We start from the raw sequence: 20,730 nt of genomic DNA on the forward strand, positions 1-20,730 counted from the left end.
TTTGTGTGTGTTTGATGTTTCGTGTGTGTTTTCAGATCACTATGTGTCTATCTCCTTCATACAACTATCACACTTTTTTATTTTTTATTTTTTTGAGACGGAGTTTCGCTCTTGTTGCCCAGGCTAGAGTGCAATGGCGCGATCTCATCTCACTGCAACCTCTGCCTCCCAGGCTCAAGCGATTCTCCTGCCTCAGCCTCCCGAGTAGCTGGGATTACAGGCATGTGCCACCACTCCCAGCCAATTTTGTAATTTTAGTAGAGACAGGGTTTCTCCATGTTGGTCAGGCTGGTCTCGAATTCCCAACCTCAGGTGATCTGCCCGCCTCGGCCTCCCAAAGTGCTGGGATTACAGGCGTGAGCCACTGTGCCCGGCCACAACTATCACATTCTTACTGTCATTCTTGGTTTCTATTTCTGTCTCCTGCACTAGATAACACACTCTTAATGACGGAAATTGGGTCTTTTTTGAGGGATGCTTGAGGGCCTCCCCTTTCCTTGTTCCTGATCTCTATCAACCCTCCCCAAGACAAGATTCCTCCACCCCGTCAGCCAGGATTTGCCAACCATGTCCCTAACCTCAAGTCTCCTCCGCACAAGGAAACATTTTTAGAAGCACCATTAACCCTCTTGTTTTTATATCCCCAGCATTGGAAATAATGCCTAGCAGCTAACACTGCAGTCAGTGAAAGTTGGCTGAGGGATGAATGAATGAGACAATTGAATTATCATATCTGTCTTCAAGAATGCTCTCTTCCTGCCAATCAAGGCCTCCTCTGTGTAAATCTCTGAAATCTGACCGTTTGACAATTTTGGTTTGATTATTCAAGGAGGTCCATAACTTGTATTAACTTGTGATTTTGCTGAAGAAAGAATGTGAATGAACACAGGGCCAGGCCTGGGGTCAGGATCCGGGCCCTCTTAGCTGTGTTAGCCTCCCCAACCTCCAGCTCCTCCATGTGGCTTTGTCATCACTGACCCTTCGTCACATGCTCAGTGAAGCCAGGAATCCAGACCTTTTGACTCTGAAGTTCAAGTTCGTTTTTTTCCCCCTCTCTCTTATTTAATTAATTAGTTAATTTTTTTTTTTTTTTTTTTTTTTTTGAGACAGAGTCTCGCTCTGTTGACCAGGCTGGAGTGCAGTGGCGTGATCTTGGCTCACCGCAACCTCTGCCTCCCAGGTTCAAGTGATTCTCCTGCCTCAGCCTCCCAAGTAGCTGGGATTATAGGCATGCACCACCACACCAGGCTAATTTTGTATTTTTAGTAGAGACGGGGGGTTCTCCATGTTGGTCAGGCTGGTCTCGAAGTCCTGACCTCAGGCGATCCACCAGCCTTGGCCTCCCAAAGTGCTGGGATTATAGGTATGAGCCACTGCACCCAGCCAATTATTTTTTTTTTTTTGAGACGGGGTCTCACTATGTCACCCAGGATGGTCTTGAACTCCTTCCTAGGCTCAAGCAATCCTCCTGGTTCAGCCTTCCAAAGTGTTGGGATTACAGGCATGAGCCAGCACGCCCGGCCCCTTTCTTACAGGGTCTCACTTTGTCGCCAGGCTAGAGTGCAGTAGTGTGATCTTGGCTCATGTAGCCTCAGCCTCCCAGGCTCAAGTGAGCCTCCTACCTCAGCCTCTTGAGTAGCTGGGACTACAGGTGAGTGCCATCACGCCTGGCTAATTTTTTTTTTTTTTTTTTTTGAGATGGAGTCTTGTTCTGTCAGCCAGGCTGGAGTACAGTGGCATGATTTCAGCTCACTGCAACCTCTGCCTCCCAGGTTCAAGCAATTCTCCTGCCTCACCCTCCCGAGTAGCTGGGACTACAGATGCGTGCCACCACGCCCAGCTAATTTTTGTATTTTTAGTAGAGACGGGGTTTCACCATATTGGCCAGGCTGGTCTTGAACTCCTGACCTCGTGATCCACCCACCTCAGCCTCCCAAAGTGCTGTGATTACAGGCGTGAGCCACCGCACCTGGCCTGTTTTTGTATTTTTTGTAGAGACAGGGTTTTGTCATGTTGCCCAAGCTGGTCTCAAACTCCTGGGCTCAAGCAATTTGCCCACTTCGGCCTCTCAAAGTGCTGGGATTAAAGGTGTGAGCCACCATGACCAGCCCCAAGTTCTTTCTTTTATAGCTCTCAAAAAGATTAGAATGTTCTCTCTCCTTTTTTAAGATGGAGTCTCACTATGTTGCCCAGGCTGGTCTTGAACTCCTGGGCTCAAGCGATCCTCTCATCTTGACCTTCAAAGTGCTGGGATTACAGGTTTGAGCCGCTGTGCCTGGCCAAGGTTAGAATTTTCAAAGCATTTTGTTATCTCATTTGATTTCCACAACAACTCAATGTGGATACAATTATTATTTGTCCTTTACAGATTTGCAAAGAGGCTCAGAGAGTTTAACTCACTTGCTGAAGGTCACTTAGCTGATAAGCAACAAAGAGGACCCTAGAAGTCAAGATCCCCGAGTCTACATAAACGCTGTCTTCCTTCTTATCATAATACAATCATTTTGGACAAGAAACCACCCAATACGTTTATTAAATATATAAAGGAAAATAAAAGATAGCATTCTTTTCAGAAAAAAAGACATTTAAAAAAAAAGAAGGCTGGATTCAGTAGCTCACACCTGTAATCCGAGCACTTTGGCAGGCTGAGGTGGGAGGATCACTTGAGCGCAGGAGTTCAAAGCCAGCCTGGGCAACATAGTGAGACCCTGTCTCTCCAGATAAATTAAAACAATAATAATACTAAAGAAAAAAAAGTTCCCAGAAGGAGGGGCAAAGGGGGCATTGGGGTCAATTATGTGTGTAAAATTTGGTCTACACTGAAACTTTTTAGAGATTTAGTAAATATTAGTTGATGATAGTACTTTTTGATAGTAGTTTTTGATGATAGCAGATATTGTATATATATTGTGTATGTTCTTATGGAGTCTAACATACGGTTTCCACAGTAGGGTTCAGTAAATTTGGCTGTACCAGGAGGAGACCATTGGCTAAATTTATCAGATTATATTCCTGCCATGACAGGTAGTTGAGAATTGGGTGTATTAGTAAAGGCATGATCAGGGCTGGGCATGGTGGCACATGGCTGTAATCCCAGCCCTTTGGGAAACCAAGGCAGGAGGATCACTTGAGGCCAGGATTTTGAGACCAGTCAGAGCAACATAACGAGACCCTGTATCTACAAAAAAAAAAAAAAAAAAAAAAAAAGGTTTTAATTAGCTGGGCATGGTGGTACACACCTGTAGTCCTAGCTATTCTGGAGGCTGAGGCTGGAGGATTGCTTGAGCAGAGGAGTTCAAGACTGCAGTGGGCTGTGATCACCCCTCTGCACTCCAGCCTGGACAACAGAGCTGGATCCTGTCTCTAAAAAGAAATTTTTAAAAAAATGTTAGGGATATGATTTGGTAAGTGATGCAGAGGCAAAAGAATGGGATGCAATTCCCTGGAAGCACAATTGCTACCTGTAGGAATCATCCTGGGGACTCCCCTATCTGCAGATGCCAAAGAGTGGCAGTGTCCAAACTGAGGAAGTACCCAAGTGCAGGGAGGCAGCATGGGCGAATGGCAAACACTTGAGCCTCCAAGGCTAGGGCCCTGGCTCTGCTCCTGTGCTTTCTAAGATCTCTTACATAGCTAGGCATGGAGGCATGCCTATAATCCCAGCTACTCAGGAGGCTAAAGAAGGGGGTTCACCTGAGTCCAGGACTTCAAGACCAGCCTGAACAACATATGTATTATATACATATATATGTTGATTTTTGTAGAGACAGGGTCTCAACATATTGCCCAGGCTGGTCTCAAACTCCTGGCCTTCAGCAATCCTCCCACCTCAGCCTTCCAAAGTGTTGGGATTACAGGCATGAGCCACCACATCTGGCCTGAGCCACCAGGCCCAGCCTAATTTTTTCTTTAAATTTACTAAAAGAAAAACAAGATCCTTTACCACACCACTTAACAGAAAAATATTAACATAAAATAATACAGATAGTGTGCAAAAAAGTCACTTGCTGGGTTGATTTAGCATTTTGGTAAAGTATACAAGCTCTGGACACAGACTGAGTATGTATCTTAGCTCAGCTAGTTACTATGTGTATGATTTGGGGCAAATTACATACCTTCTCTGGAGCTCAGATTCCTCTTCTGTAAAATGAGGATAAGAATTCCTCCTTCATGAAATTGTTGGAACAATTAAATAACTTAATACTATATGTATACATATATATATATATTTTTTTTTTGAGACGGAGTTTCACTCTTGTTGCCCAGGCTGGAGTGCATTGGCACGATCTCGGCTCACCGCAACCTCTGCCTCCCGGATTCAAGCGATTCTCCTGCCTCAGCCTCCCAAGTACTTGGGATTACAGGCATGCGCCACCATGCCCGACTAATTTTTTTTTTTTTTTTTTTGAGACGGAGTCTCACTCTGTTGCTCAAGCTGGAGTGCAGCGGTGCGATCTCGGCTCACTGCAACTTCTGCCTCCTGGGTTCAAGCGATTCTCCTGCCTTGGCCTCCCAAGCAGCTGGGATTACAGGCGACTGCCACCATGCCTGGCTAGTTTTTGCATTTTTAGTAGAGATGGGGTTTCACCATGTTGGCCAGGCAGGTCTCAAACTCCTGACCTCAGGCGATCCGCCCGCCTCCTCTTCCCAAAGTGCTGGGATTACAGGCATGAGCCACCGCACCTGGCCTAATTTTGTATTTTTAGTAGAGACGGGATTTCACCATGTTGGCCAGACTGGTCTGGAAATCCTGACCTCAGGTGATCCACCTACCTCAGCCTCCCAAAGTGCTGGGATTACAGGCATGAGCCACAGGGCCCGGCCTTTAATACTATTTTTTTTTTTTTTTTTTTTTTTTGAGACAGAGCCTTGCTTTGTCGCCCAGGCTGGAGTGCAGTGGCGCGATATAGGCTCACTGCAAGCTCCGCCTCACCGATTCACGCCATTCTCCTGCCTCAGCCTCCTGAGTAGCTGGAACTACAGGCGCCCGCCACGACACCTGGCTAATTTTTTGCCTTAATACTATTTTTAAGTGACAACACATGTCATAGAAATATTAGCTATTGTTACTAGTACCAGTGCCTGTGGCGCTTTCCTTGTCTGTTAACTGTTAGAAAAATAAAAAGATGTGCTTTCCCAGGCGGCTGCCGAAGATGGCGGAGGTGCAGGTCCCAGTCCTCGATGGTCGAGGCCATCTCCTGGGCCGCCTGGCGGCCATCGTGGCTAAGCAGGTAATGTTGGGCTGGAAGGTGGTGGTCGTACGCTGCGAGGGCATCAACATTTCTGGCAATTTCTACAGAAATAAGTTGAAGTACCTGGCTTTCCTCTGCAAGCAGATGAACACCAACCCTTTGCGAGGCTCCTAACTCTTCCGGACCCCCAGCTGCAGCTTCCGGACCCCCAGCTGCATCTTCCGGTGGACCGTGCGAGGCATGCTGCCCCACAAGACCAAGCGGGGCCAGGCCGCCCTGGACCACCTCCAGGTGTTTGACGGCATCTCACCGCTCTACGACAAGAAAAAGCGGATGGTGGTTCCTGCTGCCCTCAAGGTCGTGCGTCTGAAGCCGACAAGAAAGTTTGCCTATCTGGGGCGCCTGGCGCACGAGGTTGGCTGGAAGTACCAGGCAGTGACAGCTACCCTGGAGAAGAGGAAGGAAAAGGCCTAGATCCACTACCGGGAGAAGAAACAGCTCATGAGGCTACGGAAACAGGCTGAGAAGAACGTGGAGAAGAAAACTGACAAATACACAGAGGTCCTGAAGACCCACAGACTCCTGGTCTGAGCCCAGTAAAGACTGTTAATTCAAAAAAAAAAAAAGAAAAGAAAAGAAAAAAAGAAAAGACAAAGATGTGGCTGGGCTCAAAGCCTCCAACCCCTGGGCTCAAGTGATCCACCCCAGCCTCTGAAAGTATTGGGATTACAGGTGTGAGTCACCATGCCCAGCCATTATAAAACTTTTAAACCTAGTTTTTAAAATGTTTTAATTTTTAAGTTTTTTTGAGACTAGGTTTAAGTTTTGTAAATGGCATGATCACAGCTTACTGAAGCCTTGACCTCCTAGGCTCAAGAGATCCTCTAACTTCAGCCTCCTGAGTAGCTGGTACCACAGGCATGCACCACCACACACAGCTACTTTTTACATTTTTTTTGTAGAGATGGCTTTCACTAAGTCTCCAGGCTGGTCTCGAACTCATGGACTCAAGCAATCCTCCTGTGTTGGCTCCCTAAAGTGTTGAGATTACAGGCATGAGCCACCATGCCCAGCCTAAAATTCGTTTTAACTAATATAAAGTTTTTAGTGGGGAAAAAGTCAGTAATTTAGCTGAGCATGGTGGTGCGCATGCCTGTGGTCTCAGCTACTTGAAGGCTGAGGTGGACCAGGAGATCAAAGCTGCACTACTGTACTCTAGCCTGGGCAACAGAATAAGACTCCATCTCAAAAAAAAAAAAAAAAAAAAAAAGAAAGTGACATACCACTATATATAGACAAGAATGGATACAAATTAAAAAGACTGACAATACCAAGTGTTGACAAAGATGTGGAGCCACTAGAACTCTTATTCATTGCTAGTGGGAATGCAAAAGGGGACAGCCACTTGTACAACAGTTGGAGTACCTTATAGTTAAACATACATTTAGCATATGGCCCAGTAATCCTACTCCTAGGTAATTATGCCAGTGAAATGAAAATATATGTCCACATAAATATGTATACATGAATGTTCATACAGTGATATTCATAATAGTTAAAAACTGGAAACAATCCACGTGTTCATCAAGAGGAGGGTATAGAAACAAACTGTGCTCTATTTACAAAATAAAATATTACACAGCAATAAAAAGAAGTGAACTCTGACACATGCAACAACACAAAGGAATCTCAAAAACATCATGCTGAGTGAAAGAAGCATAACACCAAAAAGCACATGCCATGTGATTCTATTTTTGTGAAGTTCTAGAACTTGACAAACTTATGGTGGAAATATTTGAAATATGTTTGCTTCTGCAGTGATGGGGAGGAGAAAAAACAAGTCCAGGAGATTGAGGTCAAAAATTCCATGAAGATAGTTGGACATGGTGGCGAGTACCTGTAATCCTAGCACTTTGAGAGGCTGAGGTGGATGGATCACTAGAGCCCAGGAGTTCCAGACCAGCCTGAGCAATATAGGCAGACCCTATCTCTATAACAATTAAAATAAAAAAATTTAGCCCTGTGTGGTGGTGCATGCCTGTAGTTCCAGGTATTCAGGAGGCTGAGGTGGGAGGATCCCTTGAGTCCAGGAGTTTGAGGCTACAGTGAGCCATATTGTGCCACTGCACTCCAGCCTGGGTGAAAGAGCAAGACCCTGTCTCAAAAAACAAAGAACAAAAGAATAAAAATAAACAAAAAATTATACAGATATTTTATAGGTTTTTTTTAAGGGAAGAAGAAATTTTTTTCAAAAGAGAGAAAAATTCTATAAAGAAGTAAACTGTTCCCCACTTCTCTTACCTAGTTCTTAAATAGCTTTGTTTGTTATTCAGTTTCTTCAAGTAGCTCTTGTTCCCATCTCAGCAAATTTTACCTAATTTACTGGCATTTTGATCTCAGAGAGTTGACAATTTGACAAATGAGCTGAAGAATCCATCAGAGAAACACAGTGTGGAATAATATATCTTGCTAGCCTTCCAAATGTGTCCCAGGGGTCAGAAATCCAACTGGTCACTTTTAGAGAAGAGTACTAATAAACTAGATTTATAACTAATAACACAGGACTGGGCGCGGTGGCTCACATCTGTAATCCCAGCACTTTGGGATGCCGAGGCGGCAGGAGATCGAGACCATCCTGGCTAACACGGTGAAACCCCGTCTTTACTAAAAATACAAAAAATTAGCCGGGCATGGTGGTGGGCGCCTGTAGTCCCAGCCACTTGGGAGGCTGAGGCAGGAGAATGGCATGAACCCGGGAGTCGGAGCTTGCAGTGAGTCGAGATCAAGCCACTGCACTCCAGCCTGGGCGACAGAGTGAGACTCCGTCTCAAAAAAAAAAAAAAAAAAAAAAAAAAAAAAAAAAAATATATATATATATATATATATATATATATATAAACACTAATAACACGGACAAATCTCAAGAAGATCTCAAAAGTTAAAATACAACACATAGGCCATGCGTGGTGGCTCAAGCCTGTAATCTCAGCACTTTGGGAGCAAGACTCTGTCTCAAAAAAAAAAAAAGTCATCCTTCAAGACCAGCATCAGTTTCCAACCAAATCTACTACCAGGGTCAGCATTCATTGATACTATTTCAGATTAGATTAGGGTTCATAATGAAATATGTGACTTGGATAGTCCCCTAAACCTCTTTTTATTTTTTTTCCCCAGGACACATACCACATTTCAATACACCATGTAATTGACTTATTTAATGTGCCTATTATCTGTCTCCCTGCTCCAGAATTCAGCCCCAGGAGAGCAGAAATCTGGGTCGCTCTATTCACTCATGTGCACTAAGGGCCCAAAAATGATGCCTGTTGACATAGATGGTGTTCAATAACTAGTTGTTGAATAAATCAATGAACTTCTGCCATCGAATAATTCCTATTTGCCAAATAATAATCCTATAAAATAAGAAGAGCCATCAGGGTTTACTACATGCCAGTCCCTGGGCTGAGCACTACATACATTATCTTATTTAAACTTGCAATTTGGGAGGCTGAGGTGGGTGGATTACTTGAGGTCAGGAGTTCGAGACCAGCCTGGTCAACATGGTGAAAACCTGTCTCTCCTAGAAAAAAAAAAAAAAAATTAGCTAGGTGTGGTGGCAGGCGCCTGTAATCCCAGCTATTTGGGAGGCTGAGGCAGGAGAATTGCTTGAACCTGGAAGGTGGAGGTTGCAGTGAGCCAAGATTGCACCACTACACTCCAGCCTGGGCAACAAAGTGAGACTCAAACATTAAAAAAATAAATAAATAAATAAATAAAAAATAAACTTTCAACAGCCCCATAACCTAGCTATCAGACCCACTTTGCAAACAGGAGACTTAGAAAGGCTAAGCAAACTGTTTAAGATTACACAGCTGCTAGGAATTAAAGCGGGAATTTGAATTTGGACTCTGCACAACTCCTAAGCCTGCGCTTAAACACTTTCTCACGTGACCACTAGCTAGGAGGGCTACATGTACAACATGGGAGAAGAAAAAGAACAGATTTCCCTGCACTTCAGTTAGAACTGGTGGCTTCTCAGCATCCAGTAGCTTCATCAGTCCCTAAAGGTTTCTCTTGTTTGTTTGTTTGTTTTGAGATGTCTCACTCTGTCACCCAGGCTGGAGGGCAGTGGCATGATCACAGCTCACTGCAGCCTCGATATCCGAGCTCAGGTGATCCTCCCACCTCAGCCTCCTGAGTAGCTGGGACTAGCAAGTGCATGCCACCACACCCAGCTAATTTTTTATTTTTTGTAGAGACGAGGTCTCACTGTGTTGCTCAGGCTGGTCTTGAACTCTTGGACATAAGCGGTCCTCCCACCTTGGCCTCCCAAAATGCTGTGATTACAGGCGTGAGCCACTGCTCCAAGCCTCACACTCACTTCTGGAAGTTGAAGTGCAATCATGAGCTTAGATTTGTGGTTTAGGAGGAAAAGCTTGCGCTTTGAAATCTTACAGTTGTGGGTTCAAATGTTATTTCTCTGCTTGCTACCTGTGTGACCTTCAAAAGTTAATTAATCCTTCTGGGCTTAGATTTTTCACTAGTACAGTGGAAATACTGATGCCTCCCTTGTGAAGGTTGAGAAGTTAAAGAAAATGTTTGCAATAAATATTAAGGCCCCTCCTCCTTCACATGGTCACATAAAAGAAAAACCAAGGTCAGGTGTGGTGGCTCATCCCTGTAATCCCAGCACTTTGGGAGGCTGAGGCAGGCAGATCACTTGAGGCCAGGAGTTTGAGAACAGCTTGGTCAACATAGTGAAACCCCATCTCTACTAAAAATACAAAAATTAGCTGAGGATGGTGGTGTGTGCCTGTAATCCCAGCTACTTGGAAGGCTGAGGCAGGAGGATCACTTGAACCCAGGAGGCAGAGGTTTCAGTGAGCTGAGATCATGCTACTGCACTCCAGCCTGGGCAACAGAGCGAGACTCTGTCCCCCCCCAAAAAAAAAAAAAAGATAAACCAAGCATGTTTTTTCCTGTTAGAAAACAGATGGGAAAAGAGAAAAAAGGAGAGGTATTTAAGATCTCCAAGGTACATTTTCTCATCTTGTTTGAGTTTTGTTAGAGGAGGATTGGGAGCAGGGCAAGGAGGAAAAAAAAACCGGGGGAGGTTCTCTTCAAGACTCTTCTTCCCTGAGCATGTCCCTCACATCTCCCTAACTGTGAATTTCTCTTGGGAGCAGCAGAGAGGGAGTGAGAGGAGAGGAGAGGGAAGCGGAAGGCTCAGAGAGTCCTCCAAATTTGTGGTTGCTACAAAGCAACCAGAATGGTTTTCCTCTTTCTTACTGATCTTGATAGAGACAGGAGGCAGATAAATTCTAGGCAGCTTGGTCAACATGGTGAAACCCCATCTTTACTAAAAATACAAAAATTAGCTGAGTGTGCTGGCGTGTGCCTTTTCACACACCCCCTCTCCAGCTCCCCTCTCCACTGAAAATGTTGCATTTTCCAAAACTACCTACAACCCATCCCACCCCCCATCTTGTGCCTGTAAAGACCCCAGACTCAGTTGGTAGATGGGGAGAAGCGGTTTGACTGGAGAGAGGTGACTTGATTTCAGAGAGACAGCTTGACTTCAGGGAAGAGCTGGCTGGAGATGGCTGGACTTCAAGGAGGATTACCTGCCCGTCCCGCCCCCTCTCCAGCTCCCCTCTTCACTGAAAGCCATTTCCATCACTAAATAAAATTTTTCACCTCCTCCATTCTTCAAGTGTCCATGCGACCCTATTCTTCCTGGATGCAGACAAGAGTTTGGGACCCACTGAGTGCGGGTACCAAAAACACGCTGTCATACCGGCCTTTTGCCCCCACTGGCAGAGGGCAGCCATCTCACGTGGACGTAGTGAGGCAAGGGGCTCACTGAGCTGATAACACACCACTGTCCACAGATGGTGAAGCTAAGAGAGCATTGTAACATGCCCTCTGGAGCTTTGGAGGTCACAGGCACCTCCTACTGGGCAACACCATAGGGCCTGCACAGAGCCTGCTCCTGCAGGTGCCCAAGGTGGCCATGCCCCTGTTGAAAGTCTGATGAAGGGGTCGAGAAAAATCCTGCATCAACTCAGAGTTATTTATATATTCTGGATGGTAATTCTTTTATCTGTCATAAGCATGCAAATATCTCTCTATAGTTTGTAGCTTGTCTTCTAACATTTTTCTTGGTGTTATTTCTTGTTAAGTTGTATAATTATTTATTGCTTTAAAAGCTTTAAAAAGGCAAGTAAAGCACAACATTAGAATTCCTTCTTTCTTTCTTTCTTTCTTTCTTTCTTTCTTTCTTTCTTTCTTTCTTTCTCTCTTTTTTCTTTTTGAGACAGAGTCTCACTCTGTCCCCCAGGCTGGAATGTAGTGGCGTGATCTCAGATCACTGCAACCTCCACCTCCCAGGTTCAAGTGATTCTCCTGCCTCAGCCTCCCAAGTGGTTGGGATTACAGCTGTGCACCACCACATCCAGCTAATGCTTTTGTATTTTCAGTAGAGACAGGGTTTCACCATGTTGGCCAGGCTAGTCTTGAACTCCTGACCTCAGGTGATCTGTCTGCCTTGGCCTCCCAAAGTGCTGGGATTATTGGCGTAAGCCACTGTGCCCAGCCTCTTTTCTTTCTTTTCTTCTTCTTTTTTTGTTTTTTCTTTGAGACAGGGTTTCTGTCTTGTCACCCAGGCTAGAGTGCAGTGGCATGACTTTGGCTCACTGCAACCTCTGTCTCTTGCCATAGCCTCCTGAGTAGCTCGGACTACTGGCATGCACCACTGCACCTAGCTAATTTTTGTATTTTTTGTAGAGACGGGATTTCACTATGTTGCCCAGGCCAGTCTCGAACTCCTAAGCTCATGTGATCTGCTCACCTCAGCCTCCCAAAGTGTTGGAATTACAGGTGTGAGCTGCCACACCCAGTCAGCATTTGTTTTCAAAAACTAAGTAAATGGATATTTAACTGGCAAATGAGTTGTTATGCTGTTAATTATTCTTTTATGTATTTTGTGATATTTCATAAAACAAAAATAAAAAACACCAAAGAAAGGTTTGATCCTCTTTCCCCTTTTCTCAGGCCCCAGAGCACAGCTACCCACAAAAACCCCCTTCTCTTAAACCTTCTTTAGTGAAGGCTATTGAACACAGGAGAAGAAAGCTGCATCTAAAAATGACTTGGAATTCTGGGGACATTCTTGGCTGAGACACCCAATCACAGGAACAGCCCCAGGCCTGGTTGTGAAAGAGGCTACTTGTCTCTGGGCGCCTCCATTCCTGAACCCCTACCCTGTCCTTTCAACATCTTCTCCCCCAGGCACCTGGCAGTCTCATGGGACTCCCAAAGTCACCTCCCCCAGCACCAGACACACAGGAAATCCACAAAGGGAAGAGACTTACTGGAAGTAGGCTCAACCCCATAAAGATTTACTTTTTTTTTTTTAAGGATTTACATTTTGCAAGTATTTAGGGAGTGGGCAAAGAAAGACTAAAGAAACAGCCAAAGCTCCTGCGGGAGGGGTCTTTCTAAATAAAGCCTTCACAGAATGGCCAGGGGACTCCTCGGGAGGTCCTAACACTTCAAGACCCCATCTTGTTCAACATCGGAGCCCCAGTGGCAAGCCATTGCTTGGTAGGCACCATATATGTGTTGAATGAATTAAATGACTTGTTTTGTTCTGTGCCAGGCAGTGTGTGAGTCATTGGGAATATGTCAGTAAAGAAAACAGACAAAAATTCCTGTCCTCTGGGAACTGTTTCCCATCTATGTATGGAGGTGGGGGAAGGAGGATGAGGGTGCTGAGGACTATCAACAAAATAAGTACATTTCTATTAAATTGATATTATACAGTAAGTACTTTGGGAAGAAAAGAAAGAAAGGAAGGAAGGAAGAGAGAGAGAGGAAGGAAGGAAGGCCGGCCAGAATTTGCAAGTGAAGGAGTGGAGGAGTGAGCTTTGAGGCTACATAGGGAACAGGGACAGCAAGGCGATGAATTCCCCTCACCCTTCAACATTTCTTGTCATTTCAAGACCAAATCTTTCAAGTTCTAAGAATACATTATGTGAAACCCGTCTCTACAAGAAGTACAAAAATTAGCTGGGCATGGTGGTGTGTGTCTGTAGTCCCAGTTACTCGGGAGGCTGAGGTGGGAGGATTACCTGAGCCCAGGGAGGTCAAGGCTGTGGTGAGCTATGATTGTGCCACTGTACTCCAGCCTGGGCAACAGAGTGAGACCCTGCCTCAAGAAAAATAAAAAACATTATGCTGTTTCTTGCTTCAGTAGTTTGCATATACTGTTCCCTTTGCCTGATATTTACCTCCTGTCTTTTCCACCTGGCCAATTCCTATGTGTCCTTCAAGATCCATTTCAGATGCCACCCTCTCAGTGCCTGGAGGGAGAGGTAAATTGTTACTACCTTTGTACTCCCATAATACTTTGTTGACTTCTTAATAGAAGCTCTCAGTACCTCTCCTGAGTCACATGTGTTTGTAGAACTCTTACAACAAAGGGTAAGCTATTACTATCATCACAGCTTTTAGACATATGAGAAAACAGGTTGTAACAAGTTAAGTAACTTGTCTCAGGTCATCGGCTGGATTTGGAAGGCTGGACTTTAAGGTCAACAACCCAGGCTCCAAAACAGAGCTCTTCCTATGATTCCAGGAGCCCCACCTGGCATTGGGTGAATTACATTTAAATTAGAATTTTCTGCTGCATTGTGATCAACTTGAGGACAGACACCATTTCTATTTATTTGGGGGAGGGGTTGTCTGAGGAGTACTGGATAAATATTTGTTTAGTGAATAAAGGGATGAATTAGTCACCAACTGTTCAGGCATTCACGTGGAATTTATTTTTGAGCCTGAGCCTTCCTGTGCTCCCTAAATCTTGCCTCACAACTGACTACTTGCTACACCTGACCTCACCCGAACCAAATAATACTAGGAAAAGGGATGATTTTGGCATTTGGCTTCCTTCTTTCCACTTTGGGCACTCTTAACTAAACTGGTTTACAGACTGCTGGGTGAGGGTGCAGCATCAAGAGTGGAGTGACTTGGTGAAGGGGTGGTAGGGCCAGCAGCACCTGGGGCCAGAGGCCACTGCAGGGCAGAGCTGAGGGGCTTAGCCATTCTCTCCTCTGCCTCCTCAGTATCCCTGTGTTCCTCTCCCAAACAGCAGGCAAACCTCAGATGCCCGGTCTCCAAGCAGGGCAAAAAAAAAGACTAGTTTCTACAGTCTTTCTGAAAAGGTAGAGAGTATAGTTTTCTATTGGTCTCTAAGCTAATAAATGAGACACTGTATTCATCACTCAAGAACAGGAGAACTGGAAGAGAAGATGTTCTGAGGGTGACCAAGAATGAGGGAAGAGAAGGCCTTGAAGAAGGCAGCTTTCTTTTTTCTTTTTTTTTTTTTTTAGACAGAGTTTCACTCTCTTGCTCAGGCTGGAGTGCAGTGGCACAATCTCGGCCCAGTGCAACCTCTACCTCCCAGGTTCAAGCGATTCTCCTGCCTCAGCCTCCCGAGTAGCTGGGATTACAGGCGTGCACCACCACGCCCGGCTAATTTTTTGTATTTTTAGTAGAGGTGGGGTTTCACCATGTTGGCCAGGCTGGACTCGAAATCCTGAACTAAAGTGATCCACCCGCCTCGGCGTCCGAAGATGTTGGGATTACAGGCATAAGCCACCACATCCAGCTGAAGAAGGCAGCTTTCTTACGGATGACTTATTCCTGTGCCTCTTAGTGATGACTTATTCCTGTACCTCGCAGGCAGCCTGAAATACATGTTGAGTAAAACAGCTGGATCTTTGGGAGGGAAATCTTTGTTGATTGGAGATAGGTGTTTTCCTTCTATATCAGGGTGAAGAAACATATGTTGCCTACTTTAGTTTCTTTCTTTTTTTTTTTTTTTGAGACGAAGTCTCGCTCTGTCACCCAGGCTGGAGTGTAGTGGTGCAATCTCGGCTCACTGCAGCCTCTGCCTCCCAGGTTCAAGTGATTCTCCTGCCTCAGCCTCCCAGATAGCTTAGACTACAGGTGCGTGCCACTGCGCCCGGCTAATTTTTTGTATTTTTAGTAGAGACAGGGTTTCACCATGTTAGCTAGGATGGTCTCCATCTCCTGACCTCGTGATCCGCACACCTCGGCCTCCCAAAGTGCTGGGATTACAGGCATGAGCCACCGTGCCTGGTCCACCTACTTTAGTTTCTAAAGAGCTTTCCAGGCTGGGCGCAGTGGCTTACACCTATAATCCCAGCATTTTGGGAGGCTGAGGCAGACGGATCACTTGAGGTCAAGAGTTTGAGACCAGCCTGGCCAACATGGTGAAACCCCATCTCTATTAAAAATGCAAAAATTAGCTGAGCATGGTGACACACGCCTGTAGTCCCAGCTACCTGGGAGACTGAGGCAGGAAAATCACTTGAACCCAGGAGGCGGAGGTTGCAGTGAGCCAAGATCACGCCACTGCACTCCGTCCTGGGCACACATCAACTTCCCAAAGTGCTGAGATTACAGGCGTGAGCCACCGCACCCGGCCTGGAAAGCTGTTTAGAAATTAAAGGAGGCAACATAGATGTTTCCTCACCCTGATATGGAAGAAAAACATCATCTCCACATTTTGAGACTCTGTCTCAAGAAAAGAGCTTTCCATATGCAGCATCTCAAGATTAAACTCAGGATTGCTAATTGTTACTGATCCACTTCTTTGATGGATTCATCCTACTGTATTGAGAGTTCAGGATGTGCCAGGTACATGCAATGAGCCTCTTATGCCAAGAGGCTTTGGGCCCAAGTCTAGAAGGGGAGATACCACAGGTAAGTGTGGAAGCAGATATAGGAGCTATGACCACCGTCTGTCAGGAAATAGTGGGGGACGTCTCCAAAGACAGATTCTATTTGAGCAAAGTTTTGGATATTTTAGTTGCTTTTTATGGGGGCAGTTGAGACAAGAATTGTAGCTCTATTTTAACTGAATTATCTTATTGTTCAAACATGAAAGCAATGCTGTATGTTTTAAAGGGAGGTAGAAGGACAGAGATAAAAGCCCTGAAGAATTCCATTTCCAAAGAGTCTCCTGGATAGATAAGATCTCAGCTTGGTGGAGAGGTGGGGAGAAGGGAGGGCACAGGACCCCACACCCCAGCCACTCTCTCCAGCCTAGAACACCCAAATCCCAAACTCTAATTACACCTTCACATCGAATTCTTCCTTGTCTTTTAAAAATGTAAAACACTGGCAGAAGTCATGCATCAGCCCCTTGCTGCCTCTCTGTAAAATGAAAGTGTCACATTACGTGTTCTCTCCAGAGTTGAATCTAGTGCTCTCATTTTACAGCTCCCAGCCATATCAACCATTTTCATCTCAACGGTATGTTATCTTGAGAGCTGAGGGTTTGTGATCGGAGAATAGGGAATCAGGGTAGGGTGGGGATGAGTGTTGGGGAGGCTGAGAATGAGGGAACACTATGGGGTGGGGTGGGGTGGAGAAGGAAAAGCATCTGAAAGGGGAACTTCTCCCCCACCCTCATTCTTCTCCTCTATGGAGGACACTTCCTTTCCTCCACTAGCGTCCAGTGTTTCTTCACTGGAGATGAGGATAAATCCCTGCACCACCAAGGTGTTAGTTTAATGCTTTGACCCCACTAGGAGTCACGGTCTTCATGCATGAAGCCCTCCACAGGGCCAGGCACTCTGCTACCAAATAAAATGCTTGGGGAGAGTTTGGAAGCAAATGACACCATAAAAGAATAAATAAGTAGAGTGAAGACAATTAACTTTTGTTTAGAGTCTCACAATTTACAAAGAGGTGAATTACTTCATTCCACGTTCAGCACAGCCGTTTGAGTTGGGCAGTGTTATTCTCCACGCTTTATGGACGGGGAAAGCAAGGCCATGTAGTTAAAACACTTTCCCAAGATTACTGCCTAGTGATTACTAGATACAAACAGCAGAACACAAATAGTAAGGAAGAAGAAAGGAGAGTGGAGAACCCACTCCTTTTGGGGGAGGCAGGTCTATGGAGTCAATGAACCCACTCATTCCAACCTGAAAAATGGGAAATACCACCCCGAGTGTAAGATACAATCATGTGTGGTATCTCGTGATCCACACCTTCCTTCCTCTAAAGATTTGAAAACTAAGTAAGGATAATATATTTTCTGATCAGAATCCCTGTTTTTCTGCTTAAAATCAACTCTGTAAGAACCAAACCTCTTTGGGGCTTTCAGCACTGGCAGTTTTTGCCAGTGCAGACAATAGCTACTTTAAAAAGCAGCTCCCCCTGCCCCTTGGAGGGAGGGTGGGGTGGCCAGTGACTCAGCAGACACCTATGGGTGAGGAGAGCACCACAGTGTGGCCCGGGTGTTTGTCTGAGGTTCCAACCCGCTTCCCCCCCTGGGGCCGTGCACCCTCAGGGCCCTTCAGCTGTGGCCTCAAGCCTTAGCTCCAAAGGGGCTTCCACCTAGACCTTGGGGTTGGACAGAAGCCTAACTGTAAAAATAGAACGCTTAAAAATAGAAAAACAAATATAAACACTACTGCCCACTGTGTCTCTGTGTTAAAAACATGAGCATGTTCCAAAGGGTCTGTATTAGAATTTCTTATTCAAAGAATTTTTGGTGTTAATATCCTCCCACCTATACGGAAGGTGAGTTCAAGGTGACTTCCCAGAGCCTAGCACAGTGCCTGCTGCTCAGCAGGTATTTACTGACGGACTGGCTCTCCCAACCCCAATTGCCCACAGCTAAGGCAAAAAAAAAAAAGTGGGGAGAAATGAAGCAAGCCCACAACTCTGCTGGTGAGTGCTTCTCTGGTAGATGCAGGTGAGGGTCTCAGAGATTCCCGAAGGCTGCCACAGGACATCAACTCTTCACTTGATGTTTAAGTGAAGCTTCCGAGGCCAAGAGTGAGTGAGCTGCGGAGTCTGAGCAGCTGGAGGGCAGGCTCCGGAGGGCAGTCACCAAGTAGCCAACCCAACGATAGCCTGGCTTTGCCATTTCCCTACAGAAGGTCATTTAGCCTTCTTCCACTCAGTTTCTTCATTTGTAAAACATGAGGCAAGATGCCCATCTCAATGGCCAGTTAAAGGCTTAGATCAGACAACATGTGTGGAGGTCTCTGGGGAACTGGAAGGAGAATATGACTGCATTCCCAGGACAGAGACTGGTCTTATTCATCATTGTCTGCCCAGAATATACAGAGGAACACAAGAAGCACTCAATAAATAAATTATTAAACGATGGTGAAGGATGATTAACAGATTCTGGGTGGGCCAAAGGCTGGGAGAATATTTTAAGATAAATGGAGTAGACTAGGAGGGGGTGCTTCAATGAACAGAAGGAGGGTGTTAGAAGTATCCCCAACAAACTTGGGGGCATCTTGGGAGTACTGAAGGCAGAGAATATGGATCATCTGAGTGTCTTAAAGAGTCTTGTTAGCACTTGGAGCATCTTCAAGTACAGTTGCCTAGTGAAGAGGGGTTTCAGTGGAACTTCAGGGGAATGGGTCTAAGCTGGATAGATTACATAGAAAAAAAAAACCTAAGTTGAAGACATAAAAACATACACACAGGGCTGGGCATGGTGGCTCAAGCCTATAATTCCAGCACTTTGGGGGGCCAAGGTGGGAGGATCTCTTGAGCCCAGGAGTTCAAAACCAGCCTGGCAACACAGTGAGACCCCATCTCCACAAAAAAATTAAAAATTAACTGGGCATGGTGGTGTGCACTAGTAGTTTCAGCTGTTTGGGAGGCTGAGGTGGGAGGATCCCTTGAGCCCAGGAGTTTGAGGTTTCAGTGGGCGGTGATCATGTCACTGCACTCCAGCCTGGGTGACATATTAAGACCCTGTCTCAAAGCAAAAACAAGACAGAAACACAAACACACACACACACACGCACAAATACTGACATGTGACATTCCATACAGCACTCACTGTGAGCTGATGACCGTGTGGAACCTGAGAATGCTGTTTGTTCACATACCTCATTGTGGCAGTGACTTTGGCCTGCCTTGTGGGGTACCAGGCCCAGCCCCTCTAATTGTGACCCTCAACCCAGGGCTTGAGAAGACCCTTCCTGAAAGGCCATCCAGTTCTCAGTTTAAGCCCAGGCTTCACCAGAACACAATCATAGGAGTAACCAAGCTTCATTCTGGAAGGCTCTTTCCTTCCCTGCACCTCCTCACTGGTGGAGCTGTCACTGATGAGACTGTGTGTGTGCCATTTCCAGAGGAGATGGGAAGGAAGATAGATTGAAACTCACTCTCCTGAGGCCTCCAAGCTCTACTCAGACCCTCTGGGGGGGCTTTTTCCCTTTATTCCAGTCCAGACAGTCATCTACTCAGGTGCAAATAATTCTCTCTCTCTCTCTCTCTCTCTCTCTCTCTCTCTCAATTAGCAAAATTTGAGCACACCTGGAACCTGATAGGAAGGGACCAGTAAAAAGGGAAATATGTTATTTATTTATTTATTTATTTATTTATTTATTTATTTTGAGACGGAGTCTCACTCTGTCTCCCAGGCTGGAGTGCAGTGGCGTGATCTCGGCTCACTGCAACCTCCACCTCCCGGGTTAAAGCCATTCTCCTGCCTCAGCCTCCCGAATAGCTGGGATCACAGACGCCTGCAACCACGCCCGGCTAATTTTTTGTATTTTTAGTAGAGACAGGGTTTCACCCTGTTGGCTAGGCTGGTCTCGAACTCCTGACCTCAGGTGATCCACCCACCTCAGCCTCCCCAAGTGCTGGGATTACAAGCATGAGCCACTGTGCCTGGCCAAAAGATGTTATTTGTAATTGCAATATTTCATCAAACCCAATATGTTATCAGTTTTAAGATGAATAACTATTATGTGTATCACTGAGAGAGAAAAAATGTTGCCAAATTATGACATCCCATTCTGATTTCAGAGATGTTGAAGTGGGGGAAAATATGCAATATATTTATGTCCAATATAAAAAATACTGCTATGTCCATTTAAAAAATTAAGCAAGTCATTATCAAAGTATTAGATAGCTAGTATTTAATAAATCCTAATTTAATATTACTGTATGTTATAAATAATAATTCATTTAATCCTTGAAACAATCTTATAAGTACTATTAGCTTTGTTTTATTATTTATTTATTTATTTCTGTAGAGTCAGCAATAAGCACTATTAATGTTATCATTCCCTTTCCACAGATGAGGAATTGTGGCTCTGAGAGGTTAAGAAATTTGCCAAAGTCAATGAGCAGCAGATCCAAGCTTCAAACCTTGGTTCCCATTTCTAAGTCTACCCTTCCCCAAAACAAGTCTGTTCTTACCACTAAGAGAGGTATTGGAAGAAAAGAGAAATATTTGAGGTGATGGGTATCCCAATCACTCTAATCTGATCTTCACATATTATATACATGTGCATATATACATTAAAATATCACATGTACCTCCAGAATATGTGTAACTATTATATCAGTAAACAGGCCAGGTGTGGTGGCTCACGCCTGTAATCCCAGCACTTTGGGTGGCCGAGGTGGGCGGATCACAAGGTCAGGAGTTTGAGACCAGCCTGGCTAGCATGGTGAAACCCCG

At 45.2% G+C, this 20,730-nt stretch overlaps 1 pseudogene; it reads left to right on the forward strand.

Moving 5' to 3' along the window:
• Nucleotides 1-5,153: 5,153 nt before the first annotated feature.
• Nucleotides 5,154-5,783, forward strand: LOC101143991 (large ribosomal subunit protein uL13-like; annotated as a pseudogene).
• The last annotated feature ends 14,947 nt before the right edge of the window (nucleotides 5,784-20,730 follow it).

This window comes from Gorilla gorilla, chromosome 7 (assembly GCF_029281585.2).
Source record: "Gorilla gorilla gorilla isolate KB3781 chromosome 7, NHGRI_mGorGor1-v2.1_pri, whole genome shotgun sequence".
NCBI classification, from domain to species: Eukaryota; Metazoa; Chordata; class Mammalia; order Primates; family Hominidae; genus Gorilla; species Gorilla gorilla.